This window comes from Myotis lucifugus, unplaced genomic scaffold (assembly GCF_000147115.1).
Source record: "Myotis lucifugus unplaced genomic scaffold, Myoluc2.0 scaffold_1, whole genome shotgun sequence".
Taxonomy (NCBI): Eukaryota; Metazoa; Chordata; class Mammalia; order Chiroptera; family Vespertilionidae; genus Myotis; species Myotis lucifugus.
In genome coordinates this window covers 35,651,517-35,670,421 of record NW_005871049.1, presented here as the reverse complement: position 1 = coordinate 35,670,421, position 18,905 = coordinate 35,651,517, and positions in this window count along the sequence as shown.

Sequence of the window (18,905 nt, the reverse complement as noted above, 5' to 3'; positions counted from 1 at the left end):
ATAGCTGCAGTTGCTGAATCTAGTTGCACTTACAGTTTCTGGAAACATTATGCAGGATTTATGTCCACATGTACAAGTTGGTCCATCATGATCCATACCCAAATTATGACCAATCTCATGTGACACAATGTATGCAAAAAAATACACGGAATAGTTCATGAAACTATCAACTCCACAACTAGCATGGCTTTTACATACGGTTTTAAGATAGGCTAAGCCAGCAGTAGCACCATAGCTACGCTTTACAAAAAGATGTGCAACATCATTGGGAATGCGGTTATTCAAGCTACTTTTCTTCCATTTGCAAAATTCCTCCAGGAGACCCTCTATGGTATCTATTGGGACTGGGTTTTTTTCAGTCCAGATCTCAATTCCCATTAAAACCACATCAACATCCAGTGAACTCAAAAAGTTATCTATTCCATTGACTACAAGTAATACTTCATACTGCACAGCTGTGGTGTTACTTTGGTGATGAAGATAGCGATTGTGGTCCACCACCACTGCCAGTTCAAGAAGCCGCCTGTGAGTCCACCAGCCTTCATACCCACTCTGCATCAAAGTGAAATTAGCACTCTCTGGAAAGTTCAATTGTCTTGCTATTTCTTCATCTGTTAATCCACATCTCATGGGTGGCAACTGTGTCTCTTCACTCTTTATCCTATATAAGAGATGTTCAAATGTGGTAGACCATCTCTTGGGCTCTATTTCATAAACAATGTCATTTGTCTGTAATATGCCCTGTAAACCTCCCAAACAGGTACTGAGGGCAACCAGGGATTCTGGGTCCCCCTCCACGTAACCATGATAGTAGCAGTCATTCTGGATGAAAGGCCGTTCCTCAAGAAGAGCACCCTGGTCCGAGTAGGTAACCACTCGGAAGTGTCTGGATAAAAAATCCTTATTGACCTTCATGTGGAGAATGTGTCTCTGGCCCCCAAAATGCATTTTGTACGAGAGCCAGTCTCCAATCTTCATGCCAATGCCAGTGCCTGTTACCTTCAAGGGAATCACCACTTCTGGGGCACCACGGTGTTGGGAGAGCACAACCTGGAACCATCCATATGGGAACAGAATCACCCCAAGCCAGAGTGGCAGAAGAGTGTTCCTCACACACACCAGGGCCTCACTCACAGCCATTATGGAGCCACCATACACAGCCATTGGTGAGAGCAAAATAGGACGGCAGGAAGCATCAATGTTCCCTCTGAGCTAGGTGTTCAACACTGACTTTGAATCTGTTCTCTGGCAGGCTCATACCATCAGAGTAGCACACTGGAAGAGAAAATACAGAGTAGAGACAGGGGTTGGTGGTTATGGGAAGGCCAATGTGGAGGAGGAAGAGAAACATAAGAGTTAGTATGGATTGGTGTTTGGCTAAAGACATGACTCAGAATACTGCATGCATTTGCCCTTAAGAAATTGTAAGGTAACCTGGATCATGTGGCTAAGTTGGTTGAGTGTCATCCCATACACCAAGAGGACAACTGGTTCAATGTCTGGGTTGTGGGTTCAGTCCTCAGTAGGGGTGTGCATGAGGTAGCTGATCAATTTTCTCTCATTGTTATTTCTGTCTCTCTCTCCTTTTCCCTTCCTCTGTCTCTAAAGATCAATAAAAACATATTTAAAGAAAGAGAAATGCAAGGCAGTGTATGACTGTATAAAAACATGATTATTGGTCATAGACTGACACCTTTTGAACCTAGATGAATGGTAGATAGGTTTTAATGATACTGTTGTTTAACTACATGAACATGAGTGAATATTTTCACAATAAATATATAAAACTAATGACTTATTGGAAAGGTGAACATATACCATGTTTGAGAAGGAGTCCCTATTATATACTTATTGACTTGATATACATATTAATATATAGACTTACTTTTCAATTTTTTATTTTCATTATTTTTAAAAATATTCTTCTTCGTTTTTCAATTAGAGTTGACATACAATATCATATCTTGTTGTTAGGAGTACACCTAGTGAATAGACCTTATATAACTTACTAAGTAATTATTCCAATGAATCACAGACATATCTAATTAAATACACGCATAGTTGTTAGAATAGTATTAACGGTAATCCTTCTGCTGTACTTCACATTCCCATAACTATTCCTTTTCTACCAATTGTACTTCTTAATCCCTTCATCAATTTTTACCAAAGTTTCCAATCCTCCTCCCACGTGGCAACCATGAAAATATTCTCTGTATGTATGAGTTTGTTTCTGTTTTGCTTCTTCCTTAATTTTTTTATTTTTTAGAATTTTATTTTATTGTTTAAAATATTACAAATAGTAGTACATATGTCTCCGTTTTTTCCCTTTAACCTCCCCTACGCTCTGGCACATGCCCTAACCCCCCACCCCCCTCCTGAGTGTCTTGTGCCTTCACATCAATGAGTGAGATCAAATGGTATTTTTCTTTCACTGCCTGGATTATTTCACTTAGCATTATGCTCTCCGGTTCCATCCATGCTGCTGCAAATGGTAAGAATTTCTTCTTTTTTATAGCAGCATAGTATTCCATTGTGTAGATGTACCATCATTTTCTAATCCACTCATCTGCTGCAGTGCAGATCTTTTATTTTGATGTAATACCATTTGTTTATTTTTTCCTTTGTTTCTCTTGCCCTAAACCAGGTTTGGGGAACCTTTTTTTCTGCCAATGGCCACTTGGATACATATAACCTCATTCGCTTAATATAATTCACTTATAATAAATTTATGTTGCTATGAAAAAGCTCCTAGATTTATTGAATTTTGAGTCCTGCCAGTGGTTGCCTTGGTAGGGCCAGACCAAATGATTTCACAAGCCTTATACTGCCCATGAGCCACATGTTCCCCACCCCTGCCATAGACATTGTATCAATGAAAACTTTTCTACGTGAGATGTCTGATATTTTGCTGAGCACCTTTTCATCTTTTCCATTCAGCTAGCCTATGTCTTCAGATTGGAGCATTTAAGACATTTGCATTTAAGGTTATTATTGATAGGTACATATTTGTTGCAATTTTTATTCTTTATGTCTGTGTTCCTCCCTCTTTCTCTATTTCTTCTTGTTACAACATTCCCTTTAGCATATCTTGCATTGCTGTTTTGGTGGCAATTAACACTTCTAGTGTTGTTGTTTTTTTCTTTTCTTTTCTTTTCTTTTCTTTTCTTTTCTTTTCTTTTCTTTTCTTTTTTTTTGTCTGCAAAGCTCCTAATTTCATCTTCAACTTTAAGTGATAGTCTTACTGGGTAGAGTAGTCTTGGATTCATACCTCTGTATACTTCATGCCACCCCCTTTGTGCTGAAATTTTTCTACTGAGAAATCTGCTCACAGTATAATGCAGGGGTCCTCAAACTTTAGAAACAGCCAAAATGTGGAAACAAACAAACATGTCACAAATGACCATTGGAGGGCCGGACCATTGGAGGGCAGGGCTATAGCTTAAAAAAAAACTGAACAAATTCCTATGTACACTGTACATATCTTATTTTGAAGTAAAAAACAAAATGGGAACAAATACAATATTTGTATTTGCATGTGGCCCGCGGGCCGTAGTTTGAGGACCCCTGGTATAATGGATCTCCCTTGGTAGATAACTTTCTGTCTCTCTTACAATCTTTCAGATTCCCTTTGTGTTGGAAGAATTATGGAACCAAGATGGAGTAAACGCTGGTACTGCACCACATCAAAATTTCTACAAAGATACAGAATAACAATTATTCAGAATCTCCTTATATCTGGCTGAATGGAAGTCCTACAACTAGAGAGTAAAAGAAGAAAGCACATTGAGACTGGTAGAGGAGTGGAAGAATGGCATGGGCTATTTTGACACCCACATGTCGTGTGTTTTTAATTGGGAGTGTTATCTTGGCTGAAGAAACCTCCTGTGTGGAGCATGGGTGCCAGCCTCACAAAAGGCGCCCAGTCCATGGTTTTAGAGCCTGGAAAAGAAGTCCCCATAACTCAGGCTGTAAAAAACAGTGGGAATTGTGGCTGAGTGACATGGAGCTGCTGGAGTCCCAGGCAGTTCCTCTGAAAGATCCCACACATGAACTTACTTGGATCCCTCTCTCTGAGCCCCAGTGTTGGTGCAGAAACTTGATATTATCCAGGGAAATACAAGGAGAAACTTAATTGTATGGCATCAGGGCAAGAACTTGGGGGCAGCTTTGTCCTAGAAAAAAGTGCTGGGGTCTCCTCCCCGCCCCCCAGGCATAATACCTGAGTCTCCATCATCTTGGCCCACATGGCTTGATCCATCCTGGTGATTCACTGAGATCATGCCCCACCCAAGCTGTTTGCAGTGGCTTTTCCATATGAATGGCATGTTTGGCTCATATTTTAAATTTTCCTAAAAGCTCTCAAATAAACAGCAGCTGGAATCAGACTTACTCATACCTCTCGACAAGTGGCTTGATGCCTAGCACAAGCAGCAGCTTGCCAAGGTTCACAGCATGGCCTCTCCTGGGGACCTCATGGGCCAACACAAGCAATAGCCATCTCCAAATCATTCTGTAGCTTGTACTGGGTAACCCTGGGCAGGTCACAGGCTATGGCTGACTTTTCAACTTCAGGGAAGCTCCAATGCCAGTGCACCTTGTGGAGAGCTTCATACCATACCAGATTATAACCCTTCCATATCCATGAGTGACAAAGGGGTGGACTGTTGAGCATCAGAGCTCCACTGAAGCAAGTTCTGCTCCATAGGGGTGTTTCCTGCAAAGCAACTCTTGTACTGTAGTTGTAGCTAGTCCTCACAGTTAGTTGGCCTGCGGGTCAATTCCACCCAGTGACACCATTAGAAAACAAGGCTCAACTAAAATAGGACAGTGCAAAGGATCACACAGGGGTGTACCTAGAATTCCCAGATTAGGAGAGGCTGTATTAGGGAGGCTGAATCAATGGGTTCTATAGGACAGCTACTACACAAGGCCAGTATACCAATTTCAGGATACATAGGAGCTCTACAGAATCCATAGAAACAGCCAAAATGTGGAAACAAACAAACATGTCACAAATGAAAGAAGGGAAGAAATCTCCAGGAAAAGAACTAAATAAAATAGAAGGAAGCAAACTACTAGATACAGAGTTCAAAACAATGGTTATAAGAATGCTCAAGGAACTTAATGAGAGCTTTAAGGATCTTAGTGAGAATGTCAAGGAACATGGTGAAAATTTCAAGGAAATCAATGAAAACATCAAAGACATGAAAAAGGACCTGTAAGAAATGAAGGATACACTAACTGAAATGAAGGATAATTTACAGGGAATCAACAGTAGAATAGAGGATTCTGAAAATCAAATCAGTGATTTAGAATATGAGGAAGCAAAAAAGAACAACCATCCAATCGGAAGAGCAAAAGGAAAAAAGAATCCAGAAAATATGAAGATAGTATAAGGAGCCTTTGGGACAACTTCAAGAATACCAACATTCTCATCATGGAGTGTCAGAATGAGAACAAATTTAAAACCTATTTACAGAAAAACATAATGACAGAAAATGTCCCCCACTGGTTAAAGAAATAGACATACAAGTCCAGGAAGCACAAAGAGTCCCAAATAAGATGAACCTAAAGAAGCCCACTATATGACATATCATAATTAAAATGCAAAAGTTTAAAGACAAAGAGAGAATCCTAAAAGCAGCAGCAGAAAAGCAATTTGTTACCTATAAGGGAGTTCCCATATGACTGTCATCTGATTTCTCAACAGAAACTTTGCAGGCCAGAAGGGAATGGCAAAATATATTCAAAGTGATGAAAAGCAAGGACCCAGAGCCAGAATTACTCTACCCATAAAAGCTATCATTTAGAATATAAGATCAGATAAAGACCTTCAAAGACAAGGAAAATCTAGAGGAGTACATCACCACCAAAACAGTATTACAAGAAATGTTAAAGGGTCTTTTTAAGAAGAAGTATAAAGATAAAAAATATGAATAAATGGCAGTAAGTACACACCTATCAATCATTGAAGCTAATAATTAAAATAAAGAAATAAGGAATCTAATGACCAAAATAAACGGATGAATAAAATGAAACCAGAGGCATAGAAACATGGAACAGACTGATGAATCTCAGAGGAGTATGGGGAGGGTGAGCAGGAAAAGATTCACCAAATAACTTTTATTCATTACCCATGGACACAGACAATAGGATGGTGAATGCCTGAGGCAGGGCGGATACAGGTGGAGGAGGGAAGTGGGGGAAAAAATGGGAGGGATATCTGTAATACTGTCAACAATAAAGATATGAAAAAAAGATTCTTGGTTTTTAACATTTGCCATTTTAATTATGATGTGTCTTGGTGTGGGTCTTTTGGATGCATCTTTATTGTGACTTTCTGTGTTTCCCTGACTTGTGTGACTTTTATCTTCACCAGGTCAGAGAAGTTTTCTGTCATTATTTTTTCAAAAAGGTTCTCTATTCCTTGCTCAGATTTTCCTCCTTCTCGCCCCCTCAATAAGCAGATGTTTTTTTGTTTCATGTTGGCCAAAACTCCCTTAAACTCTCCTCCTGCTTTTTAACTATTTTTTAAATTTTTGGTCTGAATGGGTATTTTTTCCCATTTTGTCCTCTAATAAACTGATTTGTTTCTCAGCTTCTTCACTCTGCTAATGAATTCTTTCAGGTTATTCTTTATTTCATTTATGCCATTCTTCATTTCCACTTGATTCTTACTTATTGTTACAATCTCATTTTTCATGCTGGTGTAGTTCTTATTAAGTTTCTTATAATATTCATTAAATTGCTTTAAGTTATCATTCAGTTGTTTGAGCACCCTTATACCGATTACTTTGAATTCTTTATCTAATGTATTGCTTGCCTTCATTTCATTTAGTTATTTTCTGGTGATTCCTCCTCTTCTTTCATTTTGTGGTTGTTTCTTCGTCTCTCTATTTTAACAATCTGGTAGTCTGGGCCACTAGGTGAGGCAGGCAGGGTCACAGGAGTGGGTTCATGTGTCCAGAAGTAACTGGTTACACCATGTCCAGCTGTGGGTCTGATCTTGTGGTTCCAGGTTAGGTGGGTCAAGTTTTTATTGCAGGTCCAGTTACTCTGGGTCAGGTATAGTGTGTCACAGTGACAGGTCCCTGTGTTTGGTGGCTTTGGGTCACAGTGGTAAGGCCACACACACCACTTCAAGGAGGTGGGCTAGTTGTTTAGAGCACTGGGTTGGGTGAATTGAATTAGGGCAGCAGGTCCCTGTGTTTTGGCAAATTACATGTTAAGGTGATGGAGTGGGCCTGGTGTTCTGCTTGTGTAGGGAGTGTGGTGGGCTAGGAACTGCTGCACTTCTGGGTGGGAAGTGGGCCAGGCCAAGTGCTACTCCACTGGTGAGGGTGGCAGGCCAGGCTGGGAATGGTTCCACGTGTATATTCAGCAGGCCAGGATGGGTGCTGCTCTGCTGGCAGAGTGGGGACAAGATGGGCCGGGTGCTGCTCACTTGGTCTTTATTGCCATTTTTGTTCATATATATATTTTTTCTTCTTGTTCTTTAACATTTCATGTAACACTGGTTTGGTGGCAAGAACTCTTTTAATTTTTTCTTCTCCTGGAAGCTGTTTATATATCCTTCAAATCTAAATGATGTTGTTCTTGCTTTTCATAACTCTAAGTATTTCTTGCCAATCCACTTGTCATGCATGGTTTTTGTTGAGAACTCTTCTGACAGTCTTATGGGAGCTCCCTTGTAGGTAACTAACTGCTTTTATTTTGCTTCTTTTAAGATTCACTGTCTTTAACCACTTGCTATTTAATTATGTAGCGGGCTTCTTTGGGTTCATCTTGTTGGGAACTCTGTGCTTCCTGGATATGTATTCTATTCCCCTATAAGAGGTTATGGAAGTTTTATCTGCCACATGTGCATGTGGGAACAGTCTGTTTGACCAATCTGTTCAATGTCTCTTTCTCTCCTACCATTCTCAGTGGCTTCTTTTTTATATCCTTAATTGTAGGACTTCTGTTAAGCTAGATTTCATGTGGTTTAGAATGATTGGTGTTCTTTTGTTTACTTGTATTATGATGTGGATGTGGGTGAATGAGAGTACAATTAAATGTTGATATACCTACATGAGAATATACTCTGTGTTTTGCACTCACAACTGTAAACCGACTTTTCCCCCCCTGTATATTAAAGACAATAAGAAAAAAAATAAAACAATGGAAGTGTTTTAAAATTTTTTTTTGAGGAATGTGACCAAATAACTTATTATTTAAAATAGGAAGGAAATCCAATTGTACCAATAATCAATTAAAACCAAGGCTTCCCATCAAGATGACAGAGTGGGTAAATGCGGTACAGTAAACCCTTGATTTTGCAGACCTTGATTTTATAGATTTCAGATTTAATAGAGAAAATTTCTGGTTCATATGTCATATGTGAACATTAATACTGTGTTAATTTTTAAATGCTTTAAACCAAAATTTGCTTTTACTTAATAGGTTAAGGTGTGTTACTAATTCACTGTTATTTTTAACAATTTTATTGAGTAGGACTTATATTGGGAAAAAACAATATAGTAATTTCAAGAAAAGAACTGAATATTACATATCTACAACTATAGTCTACATATTTAAAATCAGGAGTCACTGGTAATAAACAGGGTTTGGTGAATGATTAGCACATGATTACACTATATTACGTGGGGTACTTGGTCCTATTGGCATGTGGCTGACTTTCTGCAGGAGTTTTAATGCATGCCGGCCAATGTTCCAACATGCACTAAGCCATACCCCAGTTGTGTGCATTTGTTAACTCATGGTGACTGGTGAATACATGTATTTATTAGACTTATTCAGTATAAATTTACAATTAAAATAATGCATAAAGAAAACTTTTCTGTGAAATTGAACTTTCCATACATACTTAATTTTAATTATACAAATGTGTCTATATAAACAAAAAGAAGTAAACTAATAAAATTGTCAAATTTTTAACATACACATTCAGAATATTTACTTTATTATGTAGTGGAATTTTGGCCTTAGCAGACACCCCCTCAGCCAAATTAGTAGTTATATACATTTTACTATATATTAGTTATTATCATTGCTTTATTTATTATTAGTATTAATGTACTTTTGCCTACTCCTGTCTAAGTCCATACCACAAATTGTTTATTGTCCTAACTCCTTCCTGTATTCTGTTTTACATCTAATTGTGCCAAATTGCAAGGGTCAATGTATCACTTGGCCTTCAAATTTCTAACATGTAGGTTCAGTAGAAATAAGTGGAAAAAACAGTTTTCCATGAAAAAGTGTGAACATAGAAAGGAAGACTTTATACATAATTGGAATATTGATTTCAGAGTAAAGATGTCAAAGTAAGTTAAATGATGATATAATAAATGAATACATAATCCAGGAGATGAACGTTCCTTAATTTGGTGTTTTTTATTCAATTATGTTTTCCAAATGTGTAGTATAGTGTCAGCACATTATGCATTTTTTTTTATTCATGGAAAAAAGTCATAAATCAGTATTGTCAGAAAGACTTGTACCAGATCTCTCATTTGCACAAATATTTGCAACTTTGAGGCAAGTAGTCTGTATTTCTCATATAAGATATGTATTTTTGCTTATGATATAAATACACTTATATGAAGGCTGAAGTTGAGAATTACCTTGCCATCCTAAAACTATGGGGATTCAGATGTTAGTGTTTCATGAGAAAATACTACTCCCTACAAAGCTTTCCTCCATCCTTTTGATTTCCTTGGCATTTCTGAAGGTATTTTATTTTATCTTCAGTGCACTCCCATCTTCAATTGCTGCTCCTCTAGTTTGATTTTGTTACATTTTACATGTTCTTCCTAAGAATATAATCTATACTAATAAAAGGGTAATGTGCTAATTAGACTGAATGTCTTCCAGATGACCTTCTGGATGTCCTTCTTGACAAATTCGTGCCTGGGTGAAGCTGACCCGGGTCTCAGGTGCCTGAGGCAGCCAGAAGGAGGGAAGCTTGGGTCCTGGGTGTAGGGGTCGAGGCAGAGGTGGTTAGGGGAAATCAGGCCACCAGGGGCGAAGTTAGGGGTGATCAGTCTGGCAGTGGAGCAGTTAGGGGGAAACAGGCCAGCAGGGGATCATTTAGTTGCCATTAGACAGGCAGGCAGAGGTGATTCGGGGCAATCAGGCAGTCAGGCACAGGGGTTAGAGGTGATCAGGCAGGCAGGCAGGCGAGTGGTTAGGGGTCAGTGGTCCTGGATTGCGAGAGGGATGTTTGATTGCTGGTTTAGGCCTGATTCTCCAGGGATCAGGTCTAAACTGGCAATCAGACATCCCCTCATGGATCCCGGATTGGAGAGGGTGCAGCAAGGGCTGAGGGACAACCCCCCCACCCCCAATGCATGAATTTCATGCACTGGGCCTCCAGTAAGATATAAACACATATAAGTAATATCCATATAACCCATGCTACTATTCAAGTACCAACATTGCCTATTGTTGACTGAACATTATGATACATAATACAATATGTAAAAGACATTGAAAAATTCTTTTTTATATCCCCACAGTTTTGTCAAATTGACCAACCTCTGTACCTTAATTAACACCTCCTTTCTCACTCTATTGATAGCTTAACACATTGAGGGCCGATCATGAGCATTCTCATGTTTTCATATTACACAGTGTTTTACATAAATGTTAAAGACATGCCTTAAAATTAAATACCCATTGCATTTTGAAGTTATTGATTACATGTTCTTACAAGCTAATATCTTTTTAAAGTATTATACTTTGTAAAACATTTTCTGTATTTGTTCAATAGAAACTTATCTGGCCACTGGGTAAAGCTAGCAATAAATACTGGTGCACAATGTGTTAAGTCACAGTTTTCCAAAATATGAGTAACTATCAATTAAATCACAATTTGTACCTTTCAACCAAGTAAAAGATACTGGAATAGGAAATCATAGGTGTAATAGATACTCCTCAAGAGGTTAATACTTGGTAAAGATTCTTGTCTGTGTGTGTGTGTGTGTGTGTGTGTGTGTGTGTGTGTGTTTATATTCATGCATACATAAATCTAACTGCTTCTTTCCTTTACATGAAATTCTTGAGTTACTTACCAGCAGAAAATTTAATGGTTCCATGGTCCTTTCTAGCTATAGCCATACTCATTGATAGTTTATATTTTTATTTGAGATCACCCCATTTTGTCTCTGGATTGATATATTCTGGATGTAGTTACCTAGCAGCAAGCCTTTCCCAGTACTACAGACCATGGCAACTGCTTAAAGTTCTTTCTCATTGTGACTCCATCATCTCCATTAAACTTTAATTTTAACCGCTTTTCAATAGGAATAAATGTGACTTGTCCCCATTCTATATGCTTCCTACAGTATAAACTTTTTGCTTCAATAATGTTGATTACACTGTTGCTTTGGTCTCAGATTATTTCCTCAACAATGAATTATACTGTTGTTCAAGTATATCAAGTTCCTGAAAAAGTTTTAACACAATTTAGAATATTTTACATCAGTATTAGAATCCAAACATCAGTAATCATCAGTAACTTTCTCTTTAATGTCAATGAATTAACAGAGACATTTCATATCTGCAAACAAATATGTCTCATTTGTGAAGAAAACCACTGTCTGTAGGAAGAGCATATATAGGAGAGAGGTGAGTAAAAAGTAGAGTGGGAATAAATTTAATAGGTAAATTGACTAGCTGGCAGTTTAAAATCGCCAACATGGGCAGACTCATATTCAGTATTCTACCTGTGGGACAGGGTGGTTGGTAATGTCTGCCTGCTGGATACCTGTCAGTGTCTTTCTATTTTCCCTCCAGTTAGTAAGTCCATTACAAATTTTCATTTATTTCCTCATGGAATTTTTCACTTTTTCTCTAGCATTAATGACAACTTGTTTCTAAAGAGTCTACTGAAAACTACGACTGTGTTAAATTCTCCATTGTGTTTTCCTAGGGCTACTATAATGAAGCACCACAAGATGAGTGACTTCATAGAGATGGATTGCCTGAATATTCTAGAGGATAGAATTCCAAAATCAGTGTCCAAAATGTCATAATCTCTGAAGATACTAGGGAAGGATTTATTCTGGGCTTCTCTTTTGACTCCCAGTTGTTCCTGGCCCTGTGCAGCATGATTCAGTTTGGACACAATTCTTTTCCCTTGTCTAAATTTGCCACTTTATATATTGAATTAGCCCTCCCCCAATTCCAGTATTATCTAATCTTAACTAATTATGTCTTTTGTCTGCAATGAGCTTATCCCTAAATTAGTACATGTTCTGAGGTACTCAGAGTTTACCAAACATTCAAAGAAGTAATAACATATATCTTCTCAAACTATTCCCAAAAATTCAAGAGGAAGGAACACTTCCAAGCTCTTTCTATGAGGCTAGCATTACCCTAATTCCAAAAACAGATAAAGACACTCCAAAGAATGAGAATTACAGGCCAACATGCCTGATGAAAATAGAGGCTAAAATCTTTAACAAAATGTTAGCAAATCAGATCCAGCAATGTATTGAAATGACCATACATCGTGACCTAATGAGATGTATTATGAGAACATAAGACTGGCACAATATTTTCAAATCAATAATTGTGATACTTGATTGCAAGTCAGTCTGTTCTATCAGTTACTTTCTGCTGGTAAGTAACTGATTGCAAGACAAAAATTACATGATCATATTAGTAGATCCAGAAAAAGCATTCAACAAAATCCAACAAAAGAAACCATCAACAAAATGAAGAGATCCCACTGCAGAGCAGAACATATTTGCCAATGATACATCTGATAAGGAGCTAATTTCCAAAATATATATGGAAGTCATACAACATAACAAAAGGAAGACACAGAATCCAATTAAAAATGGGCAAAGGACCTAAATATACACTTCTCCATAGTGGACATACAGATGGCCAAGAGACATATGAAAAAATGCTTAAAGTCACTAATAATCCAAGAGATTCAACTTAAAACAACAGTGAGGTATAATCTCACACCTGTCAGAATGACTATCATCAAGAAATCAACAGAGGACAATTTTGGCCTGGATGTGGAGAACAGGGAACCCTACCTAGTGCACTGCTGGTCAGAATGGATACTGGAACAGCCACTGTGAAACAGTATGAAGTTTCCTCAAAAAAATAAAATATGGAACTCACATTAGACCCAGTGATCCCACTGCTAGGAATATGTCCAGAAAATCAGAAACACCAGTCAGAAGAGTTACATGCACCTGATGTTCATAGCTAAGATTTGGAAACAGCTTAAGTGCCCATCAGCAGGTGAGTGGATTAAAAAAACCTGTGTTATATCTACACAATGGAATACTATGCAGCTGAAAAAAGAAAGAACTCTTACCATTTGAAACAGTGTGGATGGACCTGGAGAATATTAAGCTAAGGGAAATAAGCAAGTCAGAGAAAGACAAGTATCACATGATCTCACTAATATGTGGAATCTAATGAACAAAATACACCGATGAACAAAATAGATGCAGAGACAAAGAAGGACAGAACAGACTGACAAATTTCAGAGTGAAGGTGGGGATAGGAAGTGGGTAGTGAAGAACTGGGGAACTTATATGCATATATACATAGCCCATGGACACAGACAATAGTGTGGTGAATGTCTGGGGTGGGGCAGGAACAGGGTGGAGAGGGGCACTGGGAAAAGTGGGGGACACCTGTAATACCCTCAACAATAAAAAGAAATAAATTAAAAAATAAGACAAAATGTAAAGGGATCCAAAAATGATGGGAATGAAATAAAAGAAAATAAGCTAGAGAAGAAAATATATATTAAATCTAACTCATATGGATGTCCATTTTCAAGATCATGTGTATTTACTCAAAGATCTTGTGAGCAAGCAATCTATATCAGGCATCATCTTCTTTTGATTTGTAGAGTTTCTGGAGGAAACTGTTAACTTCTCAAGGTCATCTAGTTATGGAAATATTTTAGTGTATCTCTCATCAAATTGGATGTCCAGTTTTATAATCAGAAACACAATCTTATGAGGATCAGTGACTTTATTAGTCTACTAGAGGCCCAGTGCATGAATTATTGCACTGATGGTGATAAGGGTTGATGGGGGCCATCTTGCCAGTCCTGATCGGGCCAATGGGGGTCAGTGGGTGGGAGAGGGACCACGGGAGGTTTGCTGGCTCAGGAGGGACTGTGGGAGGGCTCCAGGGCTTGTCTCGCCTATCTTGCCCAGTCCCAGTCCCTGACCCCAGTAGCAAGCTAATCTAAGGTGGTCAGTGTGCATCATAGCGACTGGTGGAATAGTTGAATGGTCGCATGATTGGTTGGACACTTAGCATACTACACTTTTATTATATAGGATGTCCTGGAGTTTAAAACATTATTCATTATTAAGAACATCTGAAATAGTAATTTTTGGCCAAGTTCTTCTGCGCTTGACATTTTTCTGGTGTCTCTTTCAATATATTGATTTGCTGTCATAGTTACATATAATATAGAGTTATATCCATCTTTGTCCCTTTTTTATTTTTTATCCTTATCTGCTGATATTTTTAGGGAGAATACAAGAGAGAAAGGGAAAAAAAGAGAGAAACATCGATGTGAGAGAAACACATCAATTGGTTGCCTCATTCACAAATCCCACCCAGGGTGTAGGAACCAGGCCAGGTTCCAAGATAATTAAGGCCGGTGGGAGCACAGAGGCCTTGTTATAAATACACCAGAATGTTCAAAGGCTGCTCTTGGCATGAGCCTAAATGGAATGTTCAAGGACTCTGAGCCTGGGAATCCTAAGCAGGCCACGATACCATAAGTGGGTGCAAGGACACATGGTACACTGTGCCCTTCAGTAGGCAATATGGCTGATGTGACTATTGTCAAGAAGCCTTCTTTGTCTAAATAGTATAAAAGTAGGTTATTAACCAGTCTAGTCGCCTGAGAATGGAGTGAGAAGTCTGCTTGAGTATGGAGAGAGAGCAGCTAGGATGGAGTGTGTGAAGCAGTCTGCTAGAGAGAGCAGCTGGGTAGGAGAGACAGGATTGGAGAGGGTGCAGGCTGGGCTGAGGGGACCCTCCAGCCCCCGTGCACTAATTTCTTGCACCAGACCTCAAGTCAAATAATATCTCAGAGACATTAAATATCTGCATACAAAGCTACTTCATCTCAAAGGGAGAACAGTATTAAATTGTCAGAAGAAAAGACAAACAAAATTTAGAGGAAGAGAGAGGTTCATAAAACAGAGTGTGGGATTCAAATTAATTATTAATTTGACTAGCTAGTAGATGAAAATGCTAATCTGGACATTTAGCAGATTAGCTGGGATAAACCATAAATACAAATTTAGTTATTTAGTGAACTTGAGGGTTTAGCTGTGGAAAATAGGAAATTTTGTCTGGCATTGTCTTTCAGTAACTTGCCATTACCCTTCCATTTTAGTACATACAGGCCTGTACTTTGTCCCTGAAATGGACTTTCTCATTTCCCCTCATTCCATTTTCTCATTTTTCCACAGCTTTGCTTACAAATAGATCCCATAGAACAAAATTTGACCATGAGGTTTTGAATTTCTTTGGCTTAATTTAATGGTTCTGCAGTAACATTCATTTATTTATATATTAGAAGAGTAGAAGGCATAAATATATGAGACTATCATATGCATTATGTGAAAAATTTGGTAATACACAATTTTCTATTCTTTTCTTTCCTACTCTTAATTAGAAGAATATACTAAGGATTAGTTTAGCTAACTTAATTTTGCTATGTGGTTTTCTTTTCATAATTGATTCTTTATTTCATCTTGCTTACAAGTCTTTAACCAGGTATAAAAGATGAGCTTCTTATTGTTTGGGTTTTGTCTTGATGACCAATATATACTTGAAATCTCTTTATTTATTTAAGACTATGTTAGTCAATGATTTGTTGAGTTTGTAATTTTTGTTGTTTCATGTATTTGGGACAATCAAGAAATTGTATATCACATATTTTAGTTTATTAGCTTTGGGGAGGAGTAACACTCTAATACTCAAAGGTGAAATCTGGTTTTTTAGATTGTTGCTGATAAATAACTGCGTTTGTTTATGAGTAAAATGTGAGCAACCAGGGGGGCTACTACCTAAGTATTTCAAAAGACCACCTGACTACATTCAAATTACATTTTCATATGATAAACACAGTAAGTCTATTGATTATTTAAGGTGTGTATTGATGAAGGTTTACATAAAGTGTTAAAAATCCACCCTAACCGGTTTGGCTCAGTGGATAGAGCATCAGCCTGCTGACTAAAAGGTCCTGGGTTTTATTCTGGCTAAGGGCATCTACCTTGGTTGTGGGCACATCCCCAGTGTGAGGTGTGCAGGAGGCACCTGATCAATGTTTCTCTCTCATTGATGTTTCTAACTCTCTATCCCTCTCCTTTCCTCTCTGTGAAAAATCAATAAAATATATTTTTAAAAAAATCTTTGGTAATGTTTATGGTAAGAACCAATTATCTATATTCAATTAGTCCAATATATAGGAAAAAATAATCTGGGAGAAGTTGAAAAATAATGCAATATTTATATGGTTTCCTGAGAAAATAGTTGAGCTCTGATTTATATCCTTTATTTTCTGATATTTGGGAGGTTTTATCTGGGGATCGATAAAATATTAACCATTAGATAATTTTTTAGGTTGTACTCAAAGCATGTAGAGACTTCCAGGTTAATAATATTTATAAAGTATGGTGGCCTGATAAATCTGACAGATGGAATAAAATAGCAAGCATTGCAATTATTAGAGAAAGTTAAGATAGGAAATTGGAAGAGTTAATAAAAAAGAGAAAGGGGAACACTTGTACACTGCTGGTGGGAATGCAGACTGGTGCAGCCCCTAATGAAAACAGTATGGAATTCCCTCAAAAATTTTTAAAAAATTGAATTGCCATTTGACCCAGGAATTCCATTTATAAGAATACTAGAGGCCCGGTGCATAAAAATATGTGCACTTGTGGGGGGTCCCCTCAGCCCAGCCTGTGCCCTCTTGCAGTCTGTGACCCCTCGGGGGATGACCACCTGCTGGCTTAGGCCTGCTCCCCAGGGGATTGGGCCTAAGATGGCAATCAGACATCCATCTGGCAGCCAGGCAGCCCTCAGGGGATGTCCACTTGCCAGCGGGGAGCAGGCCTAAACTGCAGTCGGACATCCTTAGCGTTGCTGAGGAGGCAGGAGAGGAGCCCACCACCACCGCTGTACTGGCAGCCATCATCAGCCTGGCTTCTGGCTGAGCAGAGCTCCTCGCATGTGAGAGCACCCTGACCACCAGAGGGCAGCTCCTGCATTGAGCATCTGCCCCCTGGTGGTCAGTGTGTGTCATAGTGACCAGTCATTCCCAGTCATTCTGCTATTAGGGTCAGTTTGCATATTACCCTTTTACTATATAGGATAGAGGCCTAGTGCACGGGTGGGGGCTGGCTGGTTTGCCCTGAAGGGTGTCCCAGATCAGGGTGGGGGTCCCGCTTGGGTGCCTGGCCAGCCTGGATGAGGGGATGATGGCTGTTTGCAGCTGGTCACACCCCCTTCAGGGTGGGGGTCCCCACTGGGGTGCCTGGCCAGTCTGGGTGAGGGGCTGAGCTGGGTGACTGAAGCTCCCAACCTCTCCTTTTTTTCTTTTTTTTTATTCTGGGATTTATTTACCTTCTATGGCTGTCACTGGAACTGAGAGCTGGCTTTAGCTCTGAGGGTCAGCTCCAGCTCTGAGACCTCGGTTGCTGAAAGCAGGTATCTGCTTTTGTTTGGCTTCCCTAATTGAAACACTGTTTCAGCGCCAGCTCTGAGGCCTGGCTGGCTGAAAGCAGGTTTCTTTTGTTTGTTTAGCTTCTATAATTGCAACATTGTTTCATAGACTGCAGCTCAGAGGCCGGCAGCGGCAGGTGAGGAACCTTGGCTTCCTCCATCACTGGAGCAAGCAAGCCTCCTGTTCGCTTCAGCTTCCTGGCTGCCGGCCACCATTTTGGTTGGCAGTTAATTTGCATATCTCGCTGATTAGCCAATGGGAAGGGTAGCGAAGTTACGGTTAATTACCATGTTTCTCTATTATTAGATAGGATAATTTTGCTGTTTTAGGTATTCATATTAAATAGATGCATTCTGTATGGAACCTTGGCTAAAACACTGAAAATAGCAGTAATTAATTGTGTAATTCATAATTCACGCCAATCAGTGCTGAAACTTAAACTGTGCAAAGTGGGAGCCAATATCCAGTGATTAACAACTTCATAGCTTTTGCACATCTGAGAAGTGAGTGCTCAGGTGAATTTTACCTTCTGCCAGCATGTTTTTATAAGAATTGTGAGTGTGTCTATCTTACCAATTGTTTCTGTATCTTGAAAAAGTATCCTCCACATTTTAAATGTTTTATATTAGAGAATTCTTTAATGCAGACTTGTCAAATATATATATATATATACATATATATATATACTAGAGGCCCAGTGCACAAAAATTTGTGCACTTTGTTGGTTGTCCCTCAGCCGGGCCTGCACCCATTCACAGTCCAGGACCCCTTGGGGGATGTCCACCTTTCGACTTAGGCCCACTCCCCAGAGGATCAGGTTTAAGCTTGCAGTCAGACATCCTTCTGGCAGCCAGGGTTCCCTCAGGGGATGTCCGACTAAAGGCTTAGGCCCCCACAGGATCGGGTCTAAACCATTAGTTGGACATTCTTAGTGCTGCCACGGAGGTGGGAGAGGCTTCTGCCACCACCACTGCACTGGTCAGCCATGAGCCAGCTTCTGGCTGAGTGGCACTCCCCATATGGAAGTGCACTGACCACCAGGGGGCAGCTCCTGCATTGAGCATCTGCCCCCTGGTGGCTAGTGCATATCATAGCAGCCGGTCATTCTGCCGTTCAGTCAATGTGCATATTAGCCTTTTATTATTATTATATAGGATGTCCCTATTTTCCC